Genomic DNA, 12980 nt, shown 5'->3' with positions numbered 1-12980 from the left:
CTCTCTGTCTCTCAAAATAAATAAATAAATTTTAAAAAAAAAGAAAAAAGGTATACAACAAACATATTTCAGAATGTCAAAACTTAGAAACCTAAAGAGTTCTATCTTACTTCTTTAACTTGATTTGTGTCTAAATCTCTTTACTGTTTACATTTCCTACAATGAATTTCAACCTTTGGTTATTTCTTTTTTTTTTTATTCTTCTTTTTAAAGTTTATTTTATTTTTTGGGGGGGGAGGGGCAGAGAGAGAGGGAAACACAGAATCTGAAGCAGGCTCCAGGCTCTGAGCTGTCAGCACAGAGCCTGACGTGGGGCTCGAACTGGCAAACTGCGAGATCATGACCTGAGCCGAAGTTGGACGCTCAACCAATTGAGCCACCCAAGTGCCCCAACCTTTGGGTATTTTAAAATGAGAAGACCCTTTCTCATTGTAACCCCAATGAAAGAAGATATGTGACTTGTAGTGAACTGTCCCTTGTAATAACTCCATAGCCAAAATTGCTTCTGCTGACCCAGAGACTTTCTCCACAACACTGCCATAGTCTTTGAAAATGTTGAAGGTCAGAAGGATGGAGAACCCTTGAAAAGAATTATTATAGCTAATGAAAATTTTGAAGATCATTGACCAGTATTATATGCCAGTCACTGTTTTAGGTATTAATTATTTTAGCTCATTTAAGTCTGATAACAACCAAATGAAGTAGACACCATTATATATGCAGCCACCCTCCCCCCCCCTTTTTTTTTAAATTAAAAGACTGTGGTATGGAGGGACTAAATAACTCACTTAAGGTCATACAAACAGAAAATGATGGAACAAAAATGTGAACTGAAAAGTCAAACTCTATCATTCTCATTCCAGGCAAAGCCTTCTCCTACCACTTTAACCTCTAAGCATATTATTGCCCCTTTATAGCTAATATAAATATTTACTCCTTGTATTTAGTTTACTTGGGCTGCCATAAAAGACCACAGATGACTGGGTGGCATAAACAACAGAAACAAGTGTTCTTACAATTCTAGAGGGTAGAAGTTCAAGATCAAAGTGTCTACAGGCCTCTCCTGAGGCCTTTTTCCTTGGCTTTCAGATGGTTGCCCTACTGCTGTGTCCTCTTGTAGTCTTCCCTTTGCTCATGCATCTCTGATGTATTCTATCTGTTCAGATTTCCCCCTTCCTATAAGGACACTAGTCAGATTGGATTAGGGACCACCTACCTTAAGGGCTTCATTTTAACTTAGTCACCTCTTTGAAGACCCTGTTTGTTTCCAAATACAGTCACATTCTGAGTATTGGGAGTTAACAGCTTCAACATACAAATTTTGGAAGGAAGCAGTTCAGCCCATAACACCTCTGTAATCTGTGACCCCAGAAATCCATTTCTGGAATGTGTTGCATTAAAAAAAATAAGCTTCAGGCAAAAATTTCAATCTTTCATCATACTTCTTTCAGTTAATAAGCATCTGATGATTTTGTCAACACTAACGCTTATCTCCTATTCTTTCCTCTCTTCAAACATGCTGAGTTATTGGGAACTTCGCACACTTGTATCCCATATGGCACCCGCATCTGTGTCCACCCATCCCTGCTATTTTGCTCACTAGATCCCATCTTTTCTCAAAGATTGGAGGTTCTGGGATAAAAGTGCTTTGTTTGTCCCGTGGTTCTCTTTTGAGAATTTGCATGTTCTAACTTAGTTCTCTTTTCCCATTAGTTCCCCACATTATGCAAAGAAGGAGAAGGAAGGCTGTGGGGCTTTTCATGTTCATAGCTTCTATCCTACCACAGTAACTTCAATTAAACACTCACTCTAAACCAAGCACTGTGGGAAAGTGTTTTATATCCATCCATGCTCTTTTTAGTTTCACTTAGTTTTATGTTAGCTAAATTTGTTACCCCTATCTACAAATTATTATCCTTATTTACTGGTGTTTAAAGTGAGTACAATAGTTACTAAGTGTCACAAAGCTAGTAAATGGTAGAACTGGAATTCACACTTCAGATGTTGGCTTCTTCAGCCTGGTGATATATAGTGGCCTGGCTTTTATTATTGATAAACTTTTATCATTGTACATGACATTGCTGAGCAATTTCTCATTATTTATGATGGTGAAAAATTGGTAGAAACTCATTTAAAGGGGATTATTCCAATTATATAAGTGTAACACTTTCATCATCATGATAATCAGATATTAGAGTATGGAGATTATCAAAATGAATACCTGTAAGTTACAAAATGTGCGTTAAGCAATTCATACTTATATGTACAAAGTCTCTCTTAGAGCCCCGGGGCTGCATGCAGGTGCTAAACATAAATGGAACCCTGATAGGATCTGAGAAAAAGAATCCCATGTTCCAAGTATAAGTAGGAACGCCAAATATTGCATTGATTCTGGCTCTGGGAAAAGTACATACTGTTATATTCCGGCACATCAGAATTTTCCAGGGATGTGCCTGGTGTCTTGGAATTAAGCCAATGTGATTTTCCTGCCATCTAAGTCTTGATTCTTTATAGGTCTCTGTGCCATGTTCATTATGTAAATCATAGCTTCCTGTCCCTGAATTGTGAGACTTTTTTCTTTCTCTATACAAATGGAAACACCCTCAACATTTTCTAGAATCTTGCAGATATAATCATCGTTTGTCCCTTTATAGCTCCAGGCTTACTTTATACAAATGTGTGAAAGAACTGATGAAGGGAAGTCATTCATATGCACCCATACTATTCAGTAATTATTATTACTTTTATTTATTGATATTAATATTTAAATAACAACCCGTAGGTTGTTTATTTTTGGCAGAGAGGGGAATACTTTACTTTTCTGTTGTTCTGCTTATACTTAGGGACTTACACACAGGCTTTAAACAACAACAACAACAACAACAACAACAAAACTATGTTGTGGTGCTATTCAATTTCAAATACATTTTACTGGTCCTCAAACTTAGTTTTGTCTGACAAATCCTTCTAATATCTTTGGAGAGATGTTGTAATTTTTCAATCAATTTAGAAAAATCAACAATACCAATATCAACAACTCAGTAAAAATATAAATTGATATCATTTGGAATCACTGAAATCTACATACCTTGATTTTTAAAATGTCATTTAATTCGAATAAAATATAAATATAGATTTATTTTCATTGAGATTTGAAATAAAGTCATTCAGAAAAAAACTCAAAATGTTGCTGAAATAACATGATAAAGTGATGGCTGACTCTCAACTGTAGAGGGAGAGAACAGTGTTTTACAGCAAGTGATAAGGGACAAATTCTTTAATTCTGGTCATAATGAAGATTTTTGGTGGGATTTATATTTATATATCTTGAAAATCCTGAGTCCTATTATCTGTAAACTTATATGATCTTATTTGTAATAACTGGTGAATCACTTCTGAAGACACAAATTTATTCCCATTATTTTTGATGATAGACAACCCATTATACTAACCAGTAAGTTTAGGAATCTAGCAAGTTTATGAATGCAGCCATACCACAAAGTGTGGAATATGGCAGAGAGGGGAATAATATGGTCATGTTGGCAGGCTTGGAGAGCAATCAAAAAAGCCTACAAAAGGCTGGGTGTGTCTTCAAATTCTGATTAGGAATTTCAGTGCAGATTAATGGGGTCCTGACTGAAATCAACACATTTCTTTTGAAATCTGGCAGTAGGTTTTATATTGAGGGTCCCCAAGACCACCCTCAGGCTTGAGGACTGACAGACGCATAGGACTCAGAAAAGCTGTTATACTCACACTTATGGTTTATTACAGTGAAGGGATATAGATTAAAATTAGCAAAGTGAAAAAAGCATGTGGAGCAAAGTCCAGGGAAAATCACAGGCACACTTCTAGGGTTCTCTTCCAGTGGAATTGCATAGAAATGTGCTTTATGTTCCTGAAATGATGTGTAACAAGATATGTCAAGTGTTTCCAGCCAGGGAAGCTCACTGAAGCCTTGGTGACCAGGATTTCTACTGGGGATATATCATGTTGGCATCATCATGACTGACTTCAGCCAGTCAGACTTGAGAGCCATCCCCCCCACCAGATCAAACTGAACTAAGAGTGGCTCAAGGCTTCAGTCATACAAAAACATTCTTATCAGGCAGAATATTCCCAGGGTTCAGAGGTCATCTCCCTGGAGCCAGGCCAAGGGTGAGTCTTAAGACAGATTTTTCTTTGGAATGGGCAGGGGTTGAAAAGCCCAACCCTTGATAGAGGGGAGGGATGCAGGGGTGGGGGTTAGGCTAAATGCGTGATGGATAGTAAGGAGAGCACTTGTTGTGATGAGCACTGCGTATCATATGTAAGTAATGAATCACTAAATTCTATGCCTAAAACCAGTATTACACTACATGTTAACTAACTAGAATTTAAATAAAAACTTGAAACAAAAAAAAAGAAAGAAAGCAAAGCCCAACCCTGATTAGTTAACCTTTTCCCAAACAAGTTTATAGCTACAGAACGGTAGATGAATAGGTTAGTTTCCTACAATTTTATTCAAAAACATTTTCTAAAAATAATTAAGGAAGTTATTAAGGAAGTTGTAGGATTCACGGTGATAAGAGGTCTACCTGTGGGAGAGACTATTGTTCTGAATCTTTTGTTAGTGGGGAGTTTAGTAAATCATCTGGAGTTCTAGAAGGAGACCCGTGTCACTCAGTATGCTTTAATAAAGGAAAAGGTACATTTTACATTAAATCAAATATTTATATCTTTTTCTTTCATAAGAATTTATATTTCTTTGGAAAAGCCAGAAGAACAAGATATAGAACCCCAATAACTTCAAATAGGAGAATAATATTTTTACAGTGAACACTGATTTATAAGTCTAACCCCCAGAGGTGCACACAGGTTTATCATCCAGCTATAAATGTCTAAATGCATAATGGAATACAAGGTCTAATTTCTAAAATGTATTTGGATGATGCATTACTCATTGATAAATGCAGCTGAAGCAAAAAAAAAAAAAGAATTCAATTTTTTTTAGAGGTTGCTCATACAATGCATTTTTAAAGCTTTCAGAGATAAAAGGCAAAAATATTATCTAATCTCGTATTACAAGGGAAAAAGGGAGGACCATTTGACTGTTTTTATTTGTCTACTTTCTTGGTTTTTAAAACTCTAATAATCCCTTTCAGTTTTGGAGCAAACACAAATCTAATGGGGACAGAGGACCAGTAGTTAATATTAGAGTTATTAGCTTATCATGAGCAATGTGTATTATAGTCAGGATACTATTACCTTTTGCTAATTGCTCATGCTGGCATTAATTAGCTCCAACATAAAAATAATAGAGGCCATGCATACCTCTTAATTTTATGCATCTTTCAGAGGTTCTATTTTCCCATGAAAATGATTTGTTCAGTTAAATCTCAATAACGATAGACTCAACAGCCTTCATTACAAATCCAGAGAGGTATATGTGTTAAAATAGCCAGATTGCTTATGTTGTTTAAAAAAACAGTAAAACTTGAGTAGACACAAAAGAATATGACTGGTTATAATTATATCATAGCTGGAACAGGAAATGTGATAATGGTTTTCTTGACAAAGAGCAGAGCAATCAAGGATAGTTCTAGATTTTACTTCATAATAGGTTATATAATGATGGGAATGGGATTGCCACAATTGCCACATTTCTCCAAATAAGACTTTGATAAGAAAAAAAAAAAAACGTAAGCCCAAGAAATCCTGAGCTCAGAGCTTAAGATTCAAGAGAAAGATTGTTAAATGTTAATTTCAAGTCAGGAAATAAAGTTAGGCATTAATAACCTATAGAGCATTTCTTAAGTACTCCATTTTCAAAAGGCCATTTTAGTACTGTGCCATGGTTCTTATTAGTTCTCCTTCTTTTAGAAGTTCTTTTTCTTATAAAACTTGACAATTTTAGATAGGTGAATGATAGTTTCATTGACAGCTTGACATTGCTAGATAAACTAATTCATTTTGGAATAAATTCAATGTCCAATGGCACAGAGGCTTCAGATCGAACATGTCAGAAATTTGTTCTTATTTTCAATCAATGCTTATATTTGTATGATTAGCAATAATCTTGAGAGCTGGAATTAGAAGAGTTTTATGATAACTAATTTTTTTGTGACTGTTTCTTAAATTTGGGTATTTTTAAAAAAAATCTAGGGTCAGTACAAACTCTATTCATAAGTAGTGCTTTCTGAAGCAGTTTTCACTGGAAGACATCCCAATTTGCTTTTTAAGGAATCCAGATTTTCAAAAGTATAAATGTACAATGATTTTCTTTTTGAAATTCAAATGTAACATACAAGTCAGTTTACTTTTAAATGAAGATTTGCCTTTCCATTGGCGAAGATAAATTGATAAGTAAAATCTATTACTTTTATTGTCAGTGCTTCCCAGAGTAAAGTATAACTAAAATACATGACATATAATTTTGCTAACACTGTATGATCATTAAAATTGTAACAGCTACCTTCTAATACTTCCAAATATGGAAGATTAGCAAAACAGCAACAAAAATTCAGTTAAATCCAAGATACTTGTTGAGGTCTTACTTGTTGGAAAACATAGTATCATATCCTGTGAGTGATAGTAGGAAAACTAAATTCAGTGTTCGAGTAAAAAGGAATTAATGATTTTATCATAGTAGTTAAACCTAACAGCTATTGTTAGGCACTGAAGTGTCCAAGAATCCTTATGAAAAAGAGGAAACTCATACGAGCTCAAGGATTTGGAGACAACTCCATCAAGGAAGTGGTGAGAAAAACTGGTCTCAAGTGAGGGATACTATTTGGACTTGTAGAGGGAAGAAAAGAAGGCTTTGGGGAAAATTATAAAAAAAACCCCAGAAGGTTGGATAATCAAGTTAGGGCCATTAGGATGTCTGCAGTATCAGACTTCAGCACTTTGCAGGCTTGGGCTTGGCCATAATGGATTAAGAAGTTTCCCAAAGCATGTTTTTGTACTTCCAATTTCCAAAGAAAATCTGAATATTGTGTTTATATCCCCTTACATTTAGACTCTCTTGTGTCTCCTTTTCAATGCACTCTTACCCTAAATATTTGGGTGCCTAGTGATAACTCTTCGAGGAAGTCAAATTTTGAAGGACATTTGAAGGAATTTCAAATATTTATTATCCTAAAATTTTTTCTAAATTTCTAGAAATACTGCAAACTTCAAGAATAAAGGAAGAAATGTAATGAGTTCTTATTGAGGGGCCCATTTTCCAGTTTTTTTTTTCTGGAGACTTTCAGGTGATTCAGCTTTCCTTACACAGGAAAGCTTTTCCTTTTCCCCAACACAGCTTTTCTCAGTATCTCTATCTAATCTATCTTCATGTCCTTGTGACATTTGCGATAGGGAACCATGAGGTATTAAATCATTCCCCTATGTTCACAAATAAGAGGCATTATATCCCTGCTGGTGAATCATTTCCAGAGTAGTATTAACTGGGATTTGAGATCAGGGTCTGGAAGCACATTAAGCTTCCATAAGTAATTGGCTTGTTTCTTTTGCTGTTTTTTTTTTTCTTTTTCCAATTCTAAGTCTTAGAGGCTACAAACATGATGTGGTAGATGGAAATGAAAAAGTAGATTGTTGTAGAATTTATTAAGCTGGGATGGATGGAATGAGAGAGGAAGAGAGAACAAAATAAATCAAACCACAGGTTTGATATGGTAAATCAAACCGTAACCAGCACTCCCAAGTCTTTCCTGTGGTTACAAACCACCACTTTATCTAAACTGCACATAGAATAGAGGATAAAAGTCTCTTGAGTAGAATGTCTGCATCTGAACTCTTGACTTGATGATTACCTAACTGTATCCTTGGGGCAAGTTACATACCTCTTTATCCATGAAATTGGAAAATCCTAGTACCTATCTCAGGGTTGTGCTGATTAGCAGCTCTAAAGTATGTACTGGAAGGTGCTTGATAGTATTTAGAGTAGTGTCTGGCTTATAGTAAGTGCTCAATAAATTCTAGAAATTATTACTCAGTGGAGATTATTATTTCTAGTGTAGCTCAGTGGACTTTATAATTCTAAAATATTTAAGAATTAAGATTATCACCTCTAATGATATTTTACAGATTGCATATTGGAGTCTCCTGAACTGTGCTTGCATATTTAACTGGTTTTCAGTTTACAAGATAGCATAGCAGTTAGTTCATAGAATACCAATCATAAGAGTGTACTGTAACAGATTACTTCAGAAGACCGAATGGACAGCATTAGCGGACAGAGCCATGGAAAGCAAGATGTGATCGCTTTGGGCATAGGTCACATTTAGTAATCTGTGTGACATCTAAATTAAATAGATGAGACAAATATATTTAGTTGAAAATGTTAAAGGTTAATAAAAATTAATAGTCACAGGTTAAAAAAGTAGTCACGGGTTAACATAAATTAAACTGAAAGGTTAACATAAAAGATGTCAGCAGTTTAGTAGCCCACAAATCTCTATCAGCATACAATTTGATAAATGGAGTGCGCTTGCTATGAAAATTCACCTTTAAGGTAAATGCCCTACCTCCTTTTCCCTAGAAATTGCTATTTTAAAAGGATTCTTATCCAGAAATTCTAGAGCCATTACAAATACAAACACCATCTTTGTGCTGATAGAAGACATCTACTAACCATTTCACCCTCGGCTTTTTTGGTGTGCATCAAGGAGATTTCTACAGTACTCAGTGTAGTAACTATGGACCTTTGAAAGATTCAGATGATTAGAATTTTGAGTGTGGGTGTCTGAGAAAAATACCAATGAATTTACTTAAGTGTTTCCTTTTCCAGTGAATTAGGAACCAAAATAAATTGTGGTGAACATCTCTATGATTCATTAATATATGATTATCCTTTTCTTCTTCGAAGAAGGATACACTTCTCAATTACCTTGCAGATAGTAGGGACTAGTTTCTAATTCTAACTAGTGCCACATGAGCAAAAGTCGTATGTGATGCTCCTAGTCTGAGGATGTGAAAGGTCCTCCTGGTTTCTCTAGAGTCTCTTCTGTCTGAAGGATTCTGGAAGCAGTCCCTGGGTTCCTGAGGGATTGAGATGGTAAATCATAAAGTGAAATCAGCCTACATTTCCAGGTTTTTGATTGGAGGATAGCTGTGTCAAGAGTTGCCTAGGTTTGTAGCTGGCTTAGCATAATAGAAAAATAAACTTTTATCAAGTCACTAAGATTTTGAGCTTATGTTATTCTTCTAATATGTTATCATAGTATAGCCTTTCATATCCTAATTAAAGCAGAGGGTTAAATAGCACTTATTGTGGACAAAATGACTTTTGTCTAAATATAGCTTTAGATTTGGGAAGATTAAATTACTCAAATTCAGAGAAAAAATACCAAGTAAACAAAAACTTAGAATCATGGTGTCACTTTATCCATTTATCTATCTGCCTACCTACCTACCTACCTTCATTCTCCCATTGCTTTCAAATTATTATTATCTGTATGGGTGAAGCATACCTTCAGGGAAGCTCAGAATTCAGAAAGAATTTGGGTTGGTAAGTAAAGATGAGTTTCTATTTATTATTGATTTTTTATTTTGGGAGGAGGGGAAAGTACTAAGATTTCCCTCATAATCCATATTTTAGATAATTTTCCACCTTGCTGAAGATTACTTAGTGTTCCTATAGTTTGTAAAAGAAAACTCCAAATCCAAGACACTAAAACATAGTTACCTAAATTAAATAGAGAAAATAGAACTGAGGCCAGGAATTACTAAATACTTCTTCCTTATCAAGAAAATTTTAGAAACTAGTGAAGAGTGAGTAGTGTAGGGTGTAAGTGTGGGCTGGAAATTTCCAAGAGGGAAAGGGAAATTATTTTGTTGGCATCACCAAAAAGTTGGTTCCAACTGGCCAATATTTCATTTGATCTCTTCTGCCCAATTGATGCCTTTGTTATTTCTGTTTTGTCATACTCTCTCCCCAGAAGACATACACATATTAATATAGTAGACTTTGATTTCTTGGTGTGGTAGATTTCATTTTCCAAAGGTAGGTGCACCAGTATATACCCCAGGCCACATGCCTTTCTTGCAGTGTAATATTGACATTCTTCCACTGAGAGGTAGGTTCTACATTCTTTCCCCCTTGAGCCAGGGCCAACCTGTATACAACAACTGCCTCTTCCAGGAAAAAGTGGCAAAAGTAATGCTTCATGACTTCAGAAACTCAGTCATGAAAGGCTTCTGTCTGTTTCTCTCTCAAGGTATATGACAAAGGAAGCCAAAATTGCCATGTAGGAAGTATGGCTGCCTTAAAGCTAGTATAGACACAGAGGATCTCCAGCCGTTCCAGCCCTAGCTCTACAAGTCTCAGCCCTGGCACCGGGTGTGTGGGTCAGTGAGCCTCCAGATAACTCCAGATCTCAGACTTTGAGCAGTACTAGCCAACTCTGATTTCACAAAAAGCCCTGACAATACTACAGATTCATGAGGAAATACACGTTAGTGTAGTTTTAAGTCTTTTAAAATTAATTTTCATTGAGATATTTTATTTGATTATATTAATTATATTATTTAAGATATAATTCAGTTGCTATAAATTTCACTATTTCAAAGTGTAAATTTCAGTAGTTTTTAGTATATTCACAAGTTTGTGTAACTATCGCTGCTATCTAATTTAAGAACATTTCATCACTAGAAAAAGAAACCCTATATCCATTTGCAGTCACTCCCCATTCTTCTCTTCCTATCCTGTAGCAAACATTAATGTGTCTTTTATTTCTCTGGATTTGCCTATTTTGTACTTGTTGTATCAATGGAATGATATGTGGCCTTTTGTGGCTTCTTTAACTTAGCATAATGTTTTTAAGGGTCATCTATATTATATCAGGTTATCAATGTTTCACTCATCTTATGACTGAAAGTATTCCGTGGTAGAAATATTTCTTGTTAGTTGATGGACATTTGGGTTGTTTTAACTTATTTATTTATTTATTTATTTATTTATTTAATATAATTTATTGTCAACTTGGCTAACATACAGTGTGTAAAGTGTGCTCTTGGCAGTGTGCATCCCACCAAGTGCCCTCCTCAATGCCCATCATGCATTTTCCCCTCTCTTCCATCCCCCCTCAGTTTTTTCTCTGTATTTAAGAGTCTCTTATGGTTTGCCTCCTTCACTCTCTGTTTACAACTATTTTTTTTCCCTTCCCTTCCGCCATGGTCTTCTGTTAAGTCTCTCAAGATCCACATATGAGTGAAAACATATGATATCTAACTTTTTAGCAATTTTAGTGTCAGATTGTTGAGTCATAAATAGATGTGTATGTTCAATGTTTTGAACATATTTTCCAAAATGGCTGTGTTGTTTTACATTCTTCTCAGCAATATATGAGAGTTCCAATTTCTCCACATCCTTACCAACACTTGTTAATGTATGTCTTTTTGATTATAACCATCTTAGAGGGTGTGAAGTAAAGTTTCAGAGTTTGGGGGTCATTTTTACATAATTATGATAACTGGAACGTTTGGTTTGAATGAATAAAAGCTAAATTAAGAATCAGAAGATCGGGATTCACGTACCGCTTATAACTTGTAACTTGACCTTCGGCAAGTCATTTGCCTCGTGGGCTTCCCATTTTTCATTTACATGATGAAGCTATTTCTTCATGTTTTAGTACATTTTTTATTTTCCATGCCATTGAATTCACCTTGTCTAAATGTCCATTGAGATTCAGGTAAAACTTTGCAATGTATATTTATCTATAGCATGAATGTGAACATGGATTAATTTCATTTTTTAAAGTTAATAGATATTGGTTCAATAATCAGTGATCAATTACATGTGATCTTGATCATAGAAAATACTGGTATAATGATAAATCTGTCATATTTAAAATTTTTTTAACGTTTATTTATTTTTGAGAGACAGAGAGAGATGGGAGTGTAGGCAGGGGAGGGGCAGAAAGATAGAGAGAGGGAGACACGGAATCCAAAGCAGGCTCCAGGCTCTGAGCTGTCAGCACAGAGCCGCATGTGGGGTTCACACTCACAAACTGTGAGAACATGACCTGAGCCAAAGCTGGAGGCTTAACCTAATGAGCCGCCCAGGTGCCCCTTTATTGACCACTTAAAAAATAAGTGCATTAGAAAGAAATCCATGTCATCTGAGCAAAGTCTACTCAGTTCAAGTTGTTAAACATCAAGGTACACTGTAACCCCCCTTTGGAATTATTCATGATTTGAAACTTAAAAAGGAAGATGAATCCAGTTATTAATAGTAACCTGGAATTTTGATCTTATTCACTTAGATGCTTTCTATCGCCTACACTATCATTTAGTTGGATTGGATATACTTTAAAGAAAAAAATGTTGGAAAACAGTGTAGTTTAGCCTACATGAAAAGAAAATTTACTTTTCTTTTCTTCTTCTTCTTTTTTTTATGTATAAAGTGACTAACGTGTCTGTAGCCTATGTCACCAGGAAAGAACTGGTGAAAAAGAAGCTTGTACATGCCGTATTCTTAAAGAATTTTGATGTGCTTCTGCTATGGTTACATGAGCTTCAGGAAGAGGACTTTTTTCTGTTATATGCTTCTCCATAGCACTTTGAACAGTACTGTACATAGAATAATTTCTTTATGAATATTTAGTCTTAAAGTACAAAAGATTTGCCTTCACTGCCTAGGTTGTGATGCAAGATATTTAGTTTTACATCTAGAGCCTTGCCAAGTTAAGTCAGTAATCGTTCACTTGTTAATTGTTAATTAAAACCCTACCTATACATATTGTTGGAATGGTTAACAAAGATGAGAGGATCCTGTAAATATAGCAGAATATAGTGGAATACCATTGTTAGGAGAGGTTGCAGTCAGATGCCAGACTTCTGCCGAAAGTGTCTTTCTAGTGACAAGTCGCGTGTTAGGTGTCAATTCACAGACCTAGGGTGGGTCAATCTGAATGAAATCTTAAATATAGACTTATACTTAATTTATATGTATTTAAAATGAATAAGTAAATACAAGATAATACAAGGAAAGATTG

The sequence above is a fragment of the Lynx rufus genome, unplaced genomic scaffold (assembly GCF_022079265.1).
Source record: "Lynx rufus isolate CCGP_SWC_20201006 ecotype Redwood Valley unplaced genomic scaffold, mLynRuf1.p SCAF_1, whole genome shotgun sequence".
In the NCBI taxonomy this organism is placed as follows: Eukaryota; Metazoa; Chordata; class Mammalia; order Carnivora; family Felidae; genus Lynx; species Lynx rufus.
Note: the sequence above shows the minus strand (reverse complement) of the source record.